The sequence below is a fragment of the Harpia harpyja genome, chromosome 5 (genome assembly GCF_026419915.1).
Source record: "Harpia harpyja isolate bHarHar1 chromosome 5, bHarHar1 primary haplotype, whole genome shotgun sequence".
Taxonomy (NCBI): domain Eukaryota; kingdom Metazoa; phylum Chordata; class Aves; order Accipitriformes; family Accipitridae; genus Harpia; species Harpia harpyja.
Window position 1 is genome coordinate 36,987,931 of NC_068944.1, and position 12,505 is coordinate 37,000,435.

Below are 12,505 nucleotides of genomic sequence, written 5' to 3' on the forward strand. Positions count from 1 at the left end.
CGGCAGGGCCCAGCCTTTATGCCGGCAGCCCGCCCCGCCGCGGGGCTGACCGGATGCGCGGGGGCGGGGGCGGAAGGGCTCCGCTCTCCGCGGCGGCAGGAAGCCGGGCCGGGGCCCGCCGCCGCCGCGCTGCCCGCGCTCCGCCCGGAGCTGCCGGCCGGCCAGGCGGGCGGGGGCTGCCCTCCGCGCCCGGCCCGGCCAAGGCGGCAGGGAGCTGCGGCCCCGGCCCCGGCCCCGGCCCAGGCCCCGGGCGGGAGGGCTGCGGCCCGGGGGGCCGGTGAGGGCGCTCGGCCCCCTTAGCTCCTCGCTGAGGCCGGGCGAAGGGCTCTAAGGACGGAGCAGCTCGTGGGGCGGGGGCTCGCCTCCGCTTTCCCTTAGTTCCCTTTTTTAAAAAAAAAGCAGTATTTGTAACTTGCTTTTGATTTTTCCGAGGGAAGAAATAACTTCTCTTGGAGCGGTGATCGACTGGGAGAAGACGGATTTCGTGCGGCTGGTCTAGATCCGTGTTGATGCAGGAATTGGCCTCGGTGGGCTGCGGGGGGAGCGGGGAAACGAGCGGCTGCTGGAGGGGTGGTACTGTACTGGGGGAGAGGAGGGCGCCGGGTTTGGCTTCCGAGGACCTTTGGAGAAACCTGTTGGGCTTAGGGACGTGTAGGATTTAGGGAAGCCCCTGAAGAAGTCACTACCCTTGGGGTGGTAGTCGGCCCGTGCGAAGAGACCTGCTTCTGAGGGTACACTTGGGTGTGAAGAGATTACCTGGCTTGTAGGGCTAAACGTGCGTGGAAGGGGTTTTACCGGGTGAACATGGCCCTTCCAGGGTGGCGTCATTTCAAGGGAATGAACGAGACTTGAGATCGCAAAATGTCTTCTAGCTGTAGTCAGAAGTTCACTAAGTCAGTGAAGTGCTCTGTATTTACTGCTATAGATACTTTCATTCCTTAGAGCAGCATTGTTTTGCAGGGTTTTTTTAACCTTACGCTCATCCTTAGGCAGCAGAACTCCGATACTGTAAGGCGCTGAGTATTGACAACTTAAAGTCCATATGAGGAGGGTGTGCTTAGTACCACCAGAAAAAATATGACTGAAGGTATTGGCACTGAGATTACTAATACGCCTCCTTTGCAGATTGGTATGTTTGCATTGCTGTTATACTTCTGCAGAAGTATGAGAACACAACTTTCTGAATGTTGTTTTCATCTAATGAAATAAGCAAGCGCTTATGAAACACTAGATTTAATACGCTGCATAATAAAGAATATGAAACAGCAATTCATAATGTAAGGTTCTTTAGGCAGCTTTAAAAATCTGCCGTTTGATCCAGTAATCTCCGAAGAAATTTTAAGAACTCCCTGTGCACAAACACTTTCAAGGACCAAGGATGGAGAGCACACCTGGCAATACATACCGGTGAGGGAGCAGGTTGCTTTACTTGCTGGCTTGCCTTGGAACAAATGGCTCCCCAGAGTCAAAAAGAGCAGTGGTTTGAAAGGTGCTGTGCTGTTTAAATAAATACTTTCCTTGCTTCCCCTGCACATTCTATTTAAAAGTATTGTTGAAAGAGGTCAAAAGGTCTTTTCTTTCAGGTATGCAGTTTTGGATCAGAGTCTAGGCTCTCGGCTATAGACTCTGCTGCACCCTCAACAGTTATTCACAGAAGAGAAATTAACTGCTGGATTAGAATATTTTAGTGGGAGTTAATGTATTATTGCATTAATACAGAAAATTCGGGAGGCTAATGATAGCCAAACAGTGAACTGATGAAATTTGGGTTTGGCTGCTGCTTTCTTTTTGTGGATTGTATTGTTTACAGTGGCTCGCTTAAAACAAGGAAACGTAAAAAACCCAAACCCATTCATTTAATTTTCAAAAAGGTTTAAATAAAATATGTGCTTTGTAGTAATAGTTGGAAATTAATGACGTTTAACATTGAGACTGACCTTGTGATCGGAGTTGGAGACTAGAAGGTGGGAGACCTGGCTCCTTTCCCCAGCTTGTACAAAGACTTCCTGTGAGTAATAAACTGACTGAATAAAACTTGCTGAAATAAAACTCAGCAAATATCTTGAGTTTACTAGTTTGTATGATGAAAGGCTAAAATTAGCCTTAAGGTAAAGAAACTCTTTTTAAGACTGTCAAATTAGCATCTTCCACAGTCTGGGGTCAGAGAAGACCCAAGTGGAATTATTACTCTTGATTCAAGTCCAGAAATGAAACTACCCTAATTTGTATTAGATGAGGATGTCTCCCTCTTGTCACACATTATTTTTGGACCAATTTGTGAGTGCTGGCAAAATCCCAGGAGTGCAGAACTAGGACTGGCATTGTTCGTGCATTTTGCGTAACGTGCTGGATGTTTTCAAAGGAACCCAAGGTCATTCAAGTCATAAGAAGTTTGAGGAACTTTGTAAGTGCTCTCACTTTTGCTTGTCTGTAGTACGTGTGCTACGTATGCGTACGCTAGTCTGTAGCCATTTTTTACCGAGGGCTGTACTGTATTTTGGCCTACCTTAACTTCCAGAAAGCTCTTGACATTTGTTGTCAGGTGGATATTTGCACCTCTGGTAGAACAGTGTAACCAGTAGCACGCTAAAGTGCTATTTATGTTTCATGTGAATCTGTGGTAGATTGTCATTGCATCGACCTGATTCACAACCATTTAATCTTGATTATGGATGTGTCACAACAAAGGAGGCTAAAGCAAATAGAGAGTAAGGGTTGGTCTAAGCTGGATAAATGCAATTGCATGGTGACTAGGATACTCATCCTCACTTTAGAATAATAAAAAACAACAGCCTGGTGTGGTGTTGGAGCCATATTCTCTTAAAGGCTCTCTCATTTTGGTTTTTTTTTATTTTTATCAGAGCACTCAAAATGTGATAAATATTTTGATATTGAAGCTTTAATTATCCCTCGCCTACCTCAGCTGTTGAAATGGAATAGCGTAATATGCTTGTAAACAGTCTGATCTTTCTGCTTTCTTTTAACTGGCAAGAAGTAGGAAAGGAAGTACAGGCAATACCACTGGTGCCTACATACTATGATTCGTTCTATATGTCTACTGTGAAACTTGTAGAATCCTAATAAGTTTCCAGTGTCAGTGACAGCTGCTTTAGCAATTGCAGGTACATCATTGCAATTGCAGCCTACACAGACTTGTCCTTAGTCACCTATTGCAACTGCCCAGGGAGGAGTGGGTCTTAGTTTGAAAACTAGTGTCTTGTTAATAGAAGTCAAATGTCTCCCATGTTGCCTATGAAGGAAGTAGGGCAAACACCACTTAGCCAGAATTCTTCAAAATTTACTTTTTCTTCTTATTCCAGCAGAAGAAAAACAGCTGGCGCAAAGGAGATTCCAGTCAAAAGGAAGGATCATCATTCTGAATACAGAAGACTGAGTTGCATTCTGAATTTTCATTACCATATGTGTTTTGTTTGAGTCATATTTACCCCCTAACAGGAGTTCATTGAATTCTAGTTCCCTCTATCAGCAGGTTGAAAATACAGGAATTGTAGAAGTGACCAACTGTTGCTCAGTGGTGCCCCATTTGCTACTTCTGGGAAGAGTGCCAAGTCCTGTTCAGTGAGGGTGATGGGGTGGGATGTGCTGCACTAGCATCTGTTCAAGGTATTTAGTAACTACACAGCAAACATAACCAGCACTGAATGCATGCACTGAATGGTGCACTGAATAGCATGCTTCTATCCCTTGCAAATCAAATTAAGAAAGGGACAAGTCCTCATTGGAAGAGGGACACACCAGCACTAAGTATCATCATGACTTAGCCAATCCCAGAGTTCACAGCCTGTTAAGCTGTGTTTACAGTATGATGGTTGATGTCAGGACCTGACACTTTGTCTTTCATTCCCTGAGCATTTTATACTGCAGTGTGGTGAACCTCATCGGAACTGATGAGTAAAACCCTGCCAGAAAATATTTGGTGTTTGCTTTTTCATCTGGGCCAGCTCTGTGATCAAATTTACCATATGCCCACATGGCACAGAGGACTCTGTGAGGAGTGAAAGCCTGCAAACCAAGACTAACTTAATCTGAGCAAAGCCTCTCACCGTGGCAACAGATAGCGTTATAGACAGGAGTGTGTCTGAAATTATGCTCTTTACCCCGACAGAAATGCCTGTTACATTGGTCCTCTAATGCCAAAGTCCAGTTATTCCTTGTGGATGTAGGTGACTACATCAGCTCTTATGAGTAACTGGTGTTTGCTGATGGCAGAAGTGGTGTATGCCCCTCAGTTGGGGAAATGCGTGCCAGTCTCTGTTACAGTAGGGTTATGACGATGATGGTGTGAAGGACCTAAAACCACATTTTCCACCTCCCAGGAGGACATGTCAAATACCTGGTTATAATTTCTTTATCAGATCTGCAGAGCTTTGAGTCATGCTAGACAAATGGGTACAGCATAGGTATCTGGCCTTGCTGATACCCACCCTCGCCCAGCAGTATAAAAGTGGATGGCAGCAGCAGCATCACCTCTTTGAAGCCGTATTCACCAAGGGTGCTGAACTTCATTGAACTCCCTGTGATGGGGATGGAATTGGTACACTCTGATCCCCTCTGGGTGCAGAAGTGTTCAGTCTGTTGATCCCAAACATGCTTTGGCATGAACTAGCTGAGAGTGGCAGCTAAGGGCTCGCCCAGGTAAGCAGGCAGAATTGGCTGAGCTCTCGACTGCCTCCAGAGCTGACCCACTTTATTCAGAACAGCAAGACAAATGAAGGAAAAAGTGCAAGTAATTCTAGTGTGATACAGAAGAATTAAAGCATATGTTAAAATATTAAGTATGCGTCCAGGTGGTATATAAATCAGGGCCTTGTCAAGCAGTGTTGTGTTTTCCAATCCCTCACTAGGATTTTATTTGCAAAGGCACAAGCTATAACTTTGATGCACAACGAACACAGATAATCAGTAGCCTGCCGTAGTCAGCTGCAAAGATTGCTGCTATGTAGCTCTTTGCTCACTGTTTTTGCATGCTCCCCTATGTGCCTGTGGTATATATGCCTCATAGTGTCTTTACTGTTAAGAGAACCTGCCTGTACTGCAGGAGGAAGTGGCTCGCAAGATTTATCTCCTTTCTCCATGAGAAAAATATATTTGTGAGTGGTTACTTGGGGAGTTTGGGCTAAAACATCATTTACAATAGAGATGTGTACAGGCTATCAGGATGGATTTAAAGGGAGAATTGGGGGGGGGGGGGGGAAGTAATTCATAATAATATAATCCTCACTGAATAGTAAGCAAAGTGAGGCAGCTTCCTACCATTTGAGACTTGGAAAAATTTCTTCCTAATAAAGAGTAATGCAGGGTTTCTGACATGGACAAATTAGAGACACAGCAGGGAAGCAAAACTAGCAAAAGAGATCTGAGGTCTGTAGTGATGCTTGGGAAATGAGGCAGCAAGGCTGATAGCCAACTAACAGAAAGAAAATTTAGCAAGGTTTTAATTAATTGAGCGTATATGAAAGCGGTGGGTGGGAGAGTGTGTTCTAATACAGGAATAAGCAGGGGTTGGAGGAGAACGTGGGATGGAAACAGCAGGGTATAACAAACCAAAGAACTAATTTAAACCTCCATGCACTGGAGGGAAGACTCCAGGTGAGGCTGTGATGAATACCTCATCTGGGCTTGCAGATCTGTGCCCTGATGGAAAGTCAGGGCAGCCCTGCAGGTAGGTAGGGGCAGCAGGTGGAGACAAATGATAGGGGAGAGAAGAAAACAAATAATGATTCTGTGCCAGACCCAATCTTCATTCCTCTGCTTTTCTTTCTTTTCAAACTCTGTTGCTTTTTGTCTTGTTTTAGATGGTAAATAGCCTAGAGCTAGTGAGGTGCAGAACTTTTAGTGTACTCTAATGCACTCTGTAACATGTGGCCACTATTTCTCTGGGTGTTCAACCTCGTTGCATACTTGTATCACTGTAAGCTACCATAAAAAAAAAGAAACTTGTCCTTTGCTCCCCTGTCCCTTCATTACGTTGTGTTTTATAGGCCTGAAGGAGATGGGGAATTTCCAGCTCTGCACTGTGCTTTCTAGGATACCAGCTGATGTGATTATTAAGCATCAGGTTTTTTGGCTATTCTGAAGTAAGTGCCTCTCAACAAGAAGAAAAATACCCTGTGTCCCTCAATGAAAACATACTTGCATGTCTTGTGATGGTCAATTTTGGCTTGTGGTGTATTTCTCAGAAGTTGAGATAATGCTGCAAATGGCTGTGAGAGGAGTAAAAGCTGCTACATTTCTCTGGATTAATTGTTGGTCTGTAAATTGAAGAAAAGTGCTATGAAGGGAAAAACTGCTGATATTTTTATATTAACTTTTATGTCCATGATATCATACTTAGTTACCAGCTGCAATGACATCAACCCTTGAGTCTCTGCTATTTGCAGAATCCCAGTGTTGGTGCTCTTGGATTTTAACTTGCCTTTTTATCTATCATTTCTAAATTATTAGGGTCTTCAGCTGAACAGAAAATCCACACATAAAAATTTTGGTGAAACCATTTTGTCAGAGAACATGTGAATTCATGAACAGTGATCGTGAAGTATTTACAGGAGTGTACTGGCTTGGACAAGGTTTCACTGTGTTCCCGTGGTTACTTAGAAGAGCCCCAAACCTGCTACTTTCTGAGTGATCCAGCTGGTATCTGAGGAACCAGAGATTAAATCACCTTTTCTTTGCCAGGTTTGGTTCAAACTTAAATGTCACTCTTCCATATCTACAGATTTGGATTTCTATGGTCCACTTAAATATTAAGTTGAACAGCTCCCCAAAAGAAGATAAGGGTGTACAGGCCTGATCTCCACCAGGTGGTTCTGGCTGTGCCTCGGTGGTACATGCTTATGCTGCATGGTACACATGATACTACATGCAGTGCAAGCTGCTGTTTTCATGACGTAAAATTCTGATCTAAACCAGGGAGATGATTTGTATTCAGGAGTTTGAGGTCTTGAGTACTAATGAGGCTACTGGCCTATGTAGTGCTCTGTGGGTTAGAAAGTTAGAGAATATAAGGGAAAAGACATTTAAAATATAGAAGCAGGTGGACAAAATCCCGTCCAGCTCTTTTAGACACATTTCCCAACCCTTTTGTAAGTTGTACTACATTTTGGTGTATATTAATTACTATATTTACACTGATGATTTTGTTACATCAATCTGCCTACATTTGTTTGAAATGCATCCACTGCATTTGTCAATACATTTTTTCCTACAATAAACTGTTGTATCTTTGTGTGTTATATATAAGATTCATATTTCAAAAAGTCACTGTTGTCACACTTCAGCTCTGATTTTAATGCCTATACCTGGCTTTTGATGTGTGAAATTGAGCATCATGTTGTTATGTGACAAAGGGCTGATGCACACGATACCACAGCAACACAAAGTGGTATGAAAAAAAAATCTCAACGAAGTCTGTGAAGAAAGGAGATCTGTGCAGGAGATCTTTACTCTCAGCTAACCCCAAGGAAAAAGCTTATTGCTGCTTTTGTAGCCCTTTATCTTTCATTGTATTTTATAGCGGAAAACCTAGAAAAACAGTGCTCAATTAAAATTTTTTTCCACAGCTGACTTTGAATAGCCACAGGAGATTTTGACTTTTGTGACGTTTGGGGTTTTTTTCAGACATCACCTAGCTAAGTGTGAAACCTCACCCACAGAGAATCCTATGAAATCAGCTCAATATTACAGAGGCAGATATTTTTTCCCCTTTTCTTTTGGTTACTTTTGAATGCAGGATATGATCTTAGCACTCACTGTGGCATTTCTCATCTATCTGAATATGAAGTATGTTCCTTATATTTTCTGAAATGTCTGTATTTCCTATTGCTCGTTTAATTTCTGAAATATTTTTCTGTACTAGACTTGAAATCTATAATGTGTTAATTCCATAGCTCAAAGCCAAACAAAACCATTTTTAAAAAGCTTCACTGTTGCCCATTTAACTTCCTGTAGTTGAAGGATAGTTCCACTAACGTTATTTTCCTCAGCCTCCTTCCCATTCCCTGAAAGTTATGCTTAGACAAAACATTACCACTGAACCTGGTTTTAGACTGTACTTGGTTTCAAAATCTGTCAGGCTGACAATCACTTGCTTTTTAAACCCAAAATGATTGTCTCTGAATTAGGGAAAGAGCTCTGGGAGCATTGGGAAGAATGTCAGTGTAACATGTGAAGTAATAGTTTTTCAGGGAAGAAATGGGTAAGAAAATAGAAAGCAATAATCATGCCATGACTTAAATCCATAGTGCACCGACATCTTCAGCGCTGAGTGAAGACTAATTCCCCATCTTACCCCCATCTCAGAAAAGATCTAGTAGAACTTGAAGGGTACGCAGAAGAGTGATAAGGCTGGTTATAGTATGCAATAGCTTTTGCTTAAGAGAGGTTTCAACAGCTTGGAAGAGGGTTGAGAGAGGAGGGGTGTGATAGAAGAATACAAACTCTCTAATGGCATGGATGGAATGAATGATTTTTCAGTTTCTCACAATAAAGAAGTATGTGATAACAAGTGAACGTCATCCTCAAGTTATAAATGGAAGAAAAGAAATTGCCTTTTCCCTCAGCGCCCTTAGTCCTGGAAATCAGGCTGATTTTCCTGCTGCAAATTGTAACCCTTCTATGAAGGTTGTTTATAAAACAAATACATACCCATGAAAGTGTACTTATTAACCAGTGTTCCTAGTAATCGCCTACTAGAAGCCCCTTTTCAGAGATTCAGCAGTCAGCTAAGTTATGTATGAATACTGGACACTTTATAAGGTGATTGTGGAGAATGTTCTTATTGTTCAGAGCAGCAGTTTAAAGAAAGAAGTGTTTCATTTCAGAAAGCTAAATTACATGGCTGATCCGACATGACTGATTCATGTACCTATACGCTACTGGCTGTAAAATAGTTCTTTACAGGAGAACAGCCATACTGTGTTAGACAAAACATCTATTTAACCTAGTATTTTACTTCTCAGGTAACCAGCAGCATGTACTTAGGAAAACGGTGTAAGAACAGGGAAAGCATACAAGTGCTATTTCCCCAGTGCGTACAGACACATTCAGTTCAGGGACTTCTGAAGCCACAGAAAGTAGTTTTGTGTTTAGTGGTCCCGATGGATAAATGGAGCAAATGCAGTTGATGTGCTCGCACATTACAGCAGCTTCTGAATAACCATGGAAATGTTGCTTTTCTGCCTTTTGAGCTCTGGTTAATGTGTTAATTTCCCCCCAAAAGGCCTTTTGTACGTAAAGTGCATGTTTTCAGTTTGTCTGTATTAGTATGTCACCCATGTACAGATAAAGTCTCAGGTGTTTATCATCTGACTTACCTGCCTTTGTAGGCATTACAGTATAGGGACATAATATTTATACCGTGCAATCAGGGGAAGTGATTAATTATTGAAGGTACCACTGAATTGGAAAACAATGTGGATTAGTCTATCTGTTGCACTTTAAACTGTGATCCATGGATTGTGTCATCTGTGGAGCAGGCATAACATAATGACAAAGGTAACTAAAAAAGTAAACCTCTTCTCACTGGGCTTAAAATTTGCCATATGGGGACATGTAGCTCCATTGGAAAATTTCTAGGCATCTGCAAACTGAGATGGAAAAATGTATTAAGAAGGGAAGATCAGCAAGGAAGGTGGGGAAAAGCTTCCCATCATGTTCAATAGAGACCTCTCTATCCGTTTTTTTTCCTTTTTTTTTTTTCTTTGACAGGCCACCCAAACTTCTTGAAGAAAAACAGTGATCTACTAACTTTCTGAGCAAAGCAAACCCACAGGCCAGCTTGTGCAGTGTTGTCCCAAGGGTTTTCAGTTAGAAGCAACCAAAACCAAACCTCAGCTTTGAAGATTCGGTTCCTATTTTCCTGTTGTCCTCATTTGTTTATTTGCACTCCCAAATACTTGTGGGTACAGTTTTGTTTCGCTTGTTTACAGTGATTTGATAGACTGCCTTTTTATGTTTGACAACATTGGGTGAGGAAACAGTGGTCAGGAAGGTATTGCCAAAGAGATAGCCCAGCTACTAGCCTCGTGTTCCTGGTCTTTTCTAGAAAAGACAAAAAGCCATGAGAAACAAAAAGATGCATGACGTATCTGCAAATCTCAGGTTATGTAAGAAGTGGGCGAGGGTCTGCTCCAAGTCCCTGTGGAGTGGTGCGCAGCCATAGCATCTGTCTCCCGGGGCCTGAACTTTCAAACAAACGCCCATGGACACAGCCGCAGCCCATAGGCACGGCAATCCTCTAACAACCGTTCCTCTCCAGGATGTCTGTGAAGTGATCGTAGAGATCGTAAATTTAACAAATGATTTTAAAAATCGATCTTTGAAGTACCACAGCCCTCAAAAGGAAGGAGCTGCTTCCCCTGTATAAAGCACCTGGGAGACAGCTGAAAACCTCCTCCGTACTGACTGGGGCTACCGTTACCGGTCCCAGCAGGAATGGGGACTGAGTAAGCAGCCTTGCTTTTTTTAGGCTGTTGGGCTTTCCCCTTTACGTCCGCACCTACCAAAAGAAAAAAAAAAACCAAACCCTTCCTTCCTTCCTATGCTGCACCAAGCCGTTGATGCTCCGGAAAACCAGGAGGCGGCGGAGGGCGCTAAACCCCTCTCGCGTCCTGCTCGCTTTACCGGCAGCCGCAGGTGCCGACTGGCACCGGTTAAGGCAAACCGTGCCGCCTCGAACGCGGGGAGAGGGACTCCCACCCCGTCTCCCGCCACCCGCCACCCGCTCCCCCTCACGGCCGGCCGTTGAGCGCCCGCCCCGCTCACGGCTCTCCCAGCAGCCCCCGCGGCGGCCACGGCGCCGTTCCCCCACCCGCGGCTGCTGGGAGATGTAGTGCCGGCGGGGGGGCCCTGCGGAGGCGGGACGAGAGCGATTTCGTCGGGTGCCGGCGGGCCGAGGGCGGGCGCGGGCATGGCGGCCGCCGCCAGCGGCGTCCCTCGCTCGCAGCCCCCTCGGGCGGCTGGCCTGCGCGCCGGCGGGCTGGGCGGCGCCGGGGGCGCCTCGGCGGAGGCTGGGTGAGGCGTTCGGGCCTCTCGCGCCACAAAATGGCACCTGCTGGTTGCGCCGGAGCGAGCGGGCAGCTTTGGCGCCGGCGGCTGGGTCTGAGCGCAAAGCGCAGTCGCGTACCTGAGGGGGCATGAACTGCCGTGCGTCCGTGGTGGCAGTTGAGCAGTGATCCTGATGAAGCAGTAGGCACCTGACACAGTGACGGGGGTCCTGAAATGATTTTGCTGAGCCTAGAGCTTAGGTGTGCCCCTACGATGACATTTCCATGAGTGGGAGAAGCACCTGGGTGCTTACGTGTGAGCAGATTTCCACCCCTTGAATTTCACGGTGCCGGGATTCACTGTCACAGGCCATGCTACAACCAGACCTGCTTCTCCATGTTGCCAGGACTGGTGTCTCTTTTTCCACACCTGTGATGTTTAAAGCTTAAATCATCTGCAATTCCTGGCTTGCCTTGTGTTCCCCACAGCCTTTCCTTTGGTGGTGGTGTGCTTTCCTCCACTCTTTGGTATCGGAAACAGACCACAGTCCCTCCTCCTTTAGGAGAATCCGATCTATTTCCAGTGAAACAGTTTGGAGATCCCTAGCCAACCCATATTTGCTGCATGTTCTAATTCTAGCAGTCTCCCAAGCATCACCTCATCAACACTTGGCTGTATCTCACACACACCTTTTTAAGGACAGATTCTCGGCCCTTGTCACCACTGCCTTTTCATGCATTACTACCTTCAGCACTCCCAAAACTCAGCAGTCCTTCCTACTCAGCAAGCTGACCACTGTTCTATTTTTCCCCTTACTAGCCTCTTCAACTTTTTTTACTTCACCTCTTTAAATCTTAAAAATCAATCCTTTACTTGCCGGTCCCACTGCTAAAATGGTTATCTGTGTCTCAGTCATTCCCCACTGACCTCAGAAATCTAAGGAAAGGCTTTCCACAGAGGAGGTTGCCCAGACGCTTGAATATCAGGACAATGAAATGTGTAGGAGATTACGAGAGGCTGGTGACAGATCAGTTCCCAGTACAGCAAAGCCGGAGAACCTCTTAAGCATCAAGGTTATAAGAATGGAGAATGCATTGTTAATGACCCATAGGATCGGCTTCTTTCTTGATTCTTTCTGTTAGGTCTGGAAAACTGGGACAGGAGGACCTCTGATGCACACGCCTGCTGCCCCCTCAGATAAGCCTCTGCGAGGAGGGGAGACGACAGTAGTCAAAGCTGGGATAATAAAGCACATAGGAACATGCTGGGATAATAAAGCACATAGGAACGCGGTTTGCCAGCCTGACTTAATGCAGGTCAGGACTGCAGTATAAGAGAGCCTTCTGCTGCATGGGCCTAAACAGGAGCTAGTGGGGAGGAGAAGAGGGGTAGCAGCGGCATTTTACTGGCAGTAGTCCTCCTTGACTTCTTTTCCTTGGCACTTGGAGGGTACTGGCCTGAATGATGCCAACCATTAAGTTACCCACTGTAACTCACTAAA

The 12,505-nt window shown here is 44.9% G+C and overlaps 1 long non-coding RNA gene across 2 annotated transcripts; it reads left to right on the forward strand.

Annotated features, from left to right (window-relative positions):
• Nucleotides 1-98: 98 nt before the first annotated feature.
• Nucleotides 99-3,652, forward strand: LOC128142426 (uncharacterized). 2 transcript variants are annotated; one of them, XR_008235396.1, is made up of 3 exons: nt 99-527; nt 990-1,129; nt 3,321-3,652. It is a non-coding gene; the product is annotated as an uncharacterized LOC128142426 (long non-coding RNA). The 2 variants fall into 2 exon arrangements; XR_008235395.1 differs by having other exon boundaries at nt 990-1,087.
• The last annotated feature ends 8,853 nt before the right edge of the window (nt 3,653-12,505 follow it).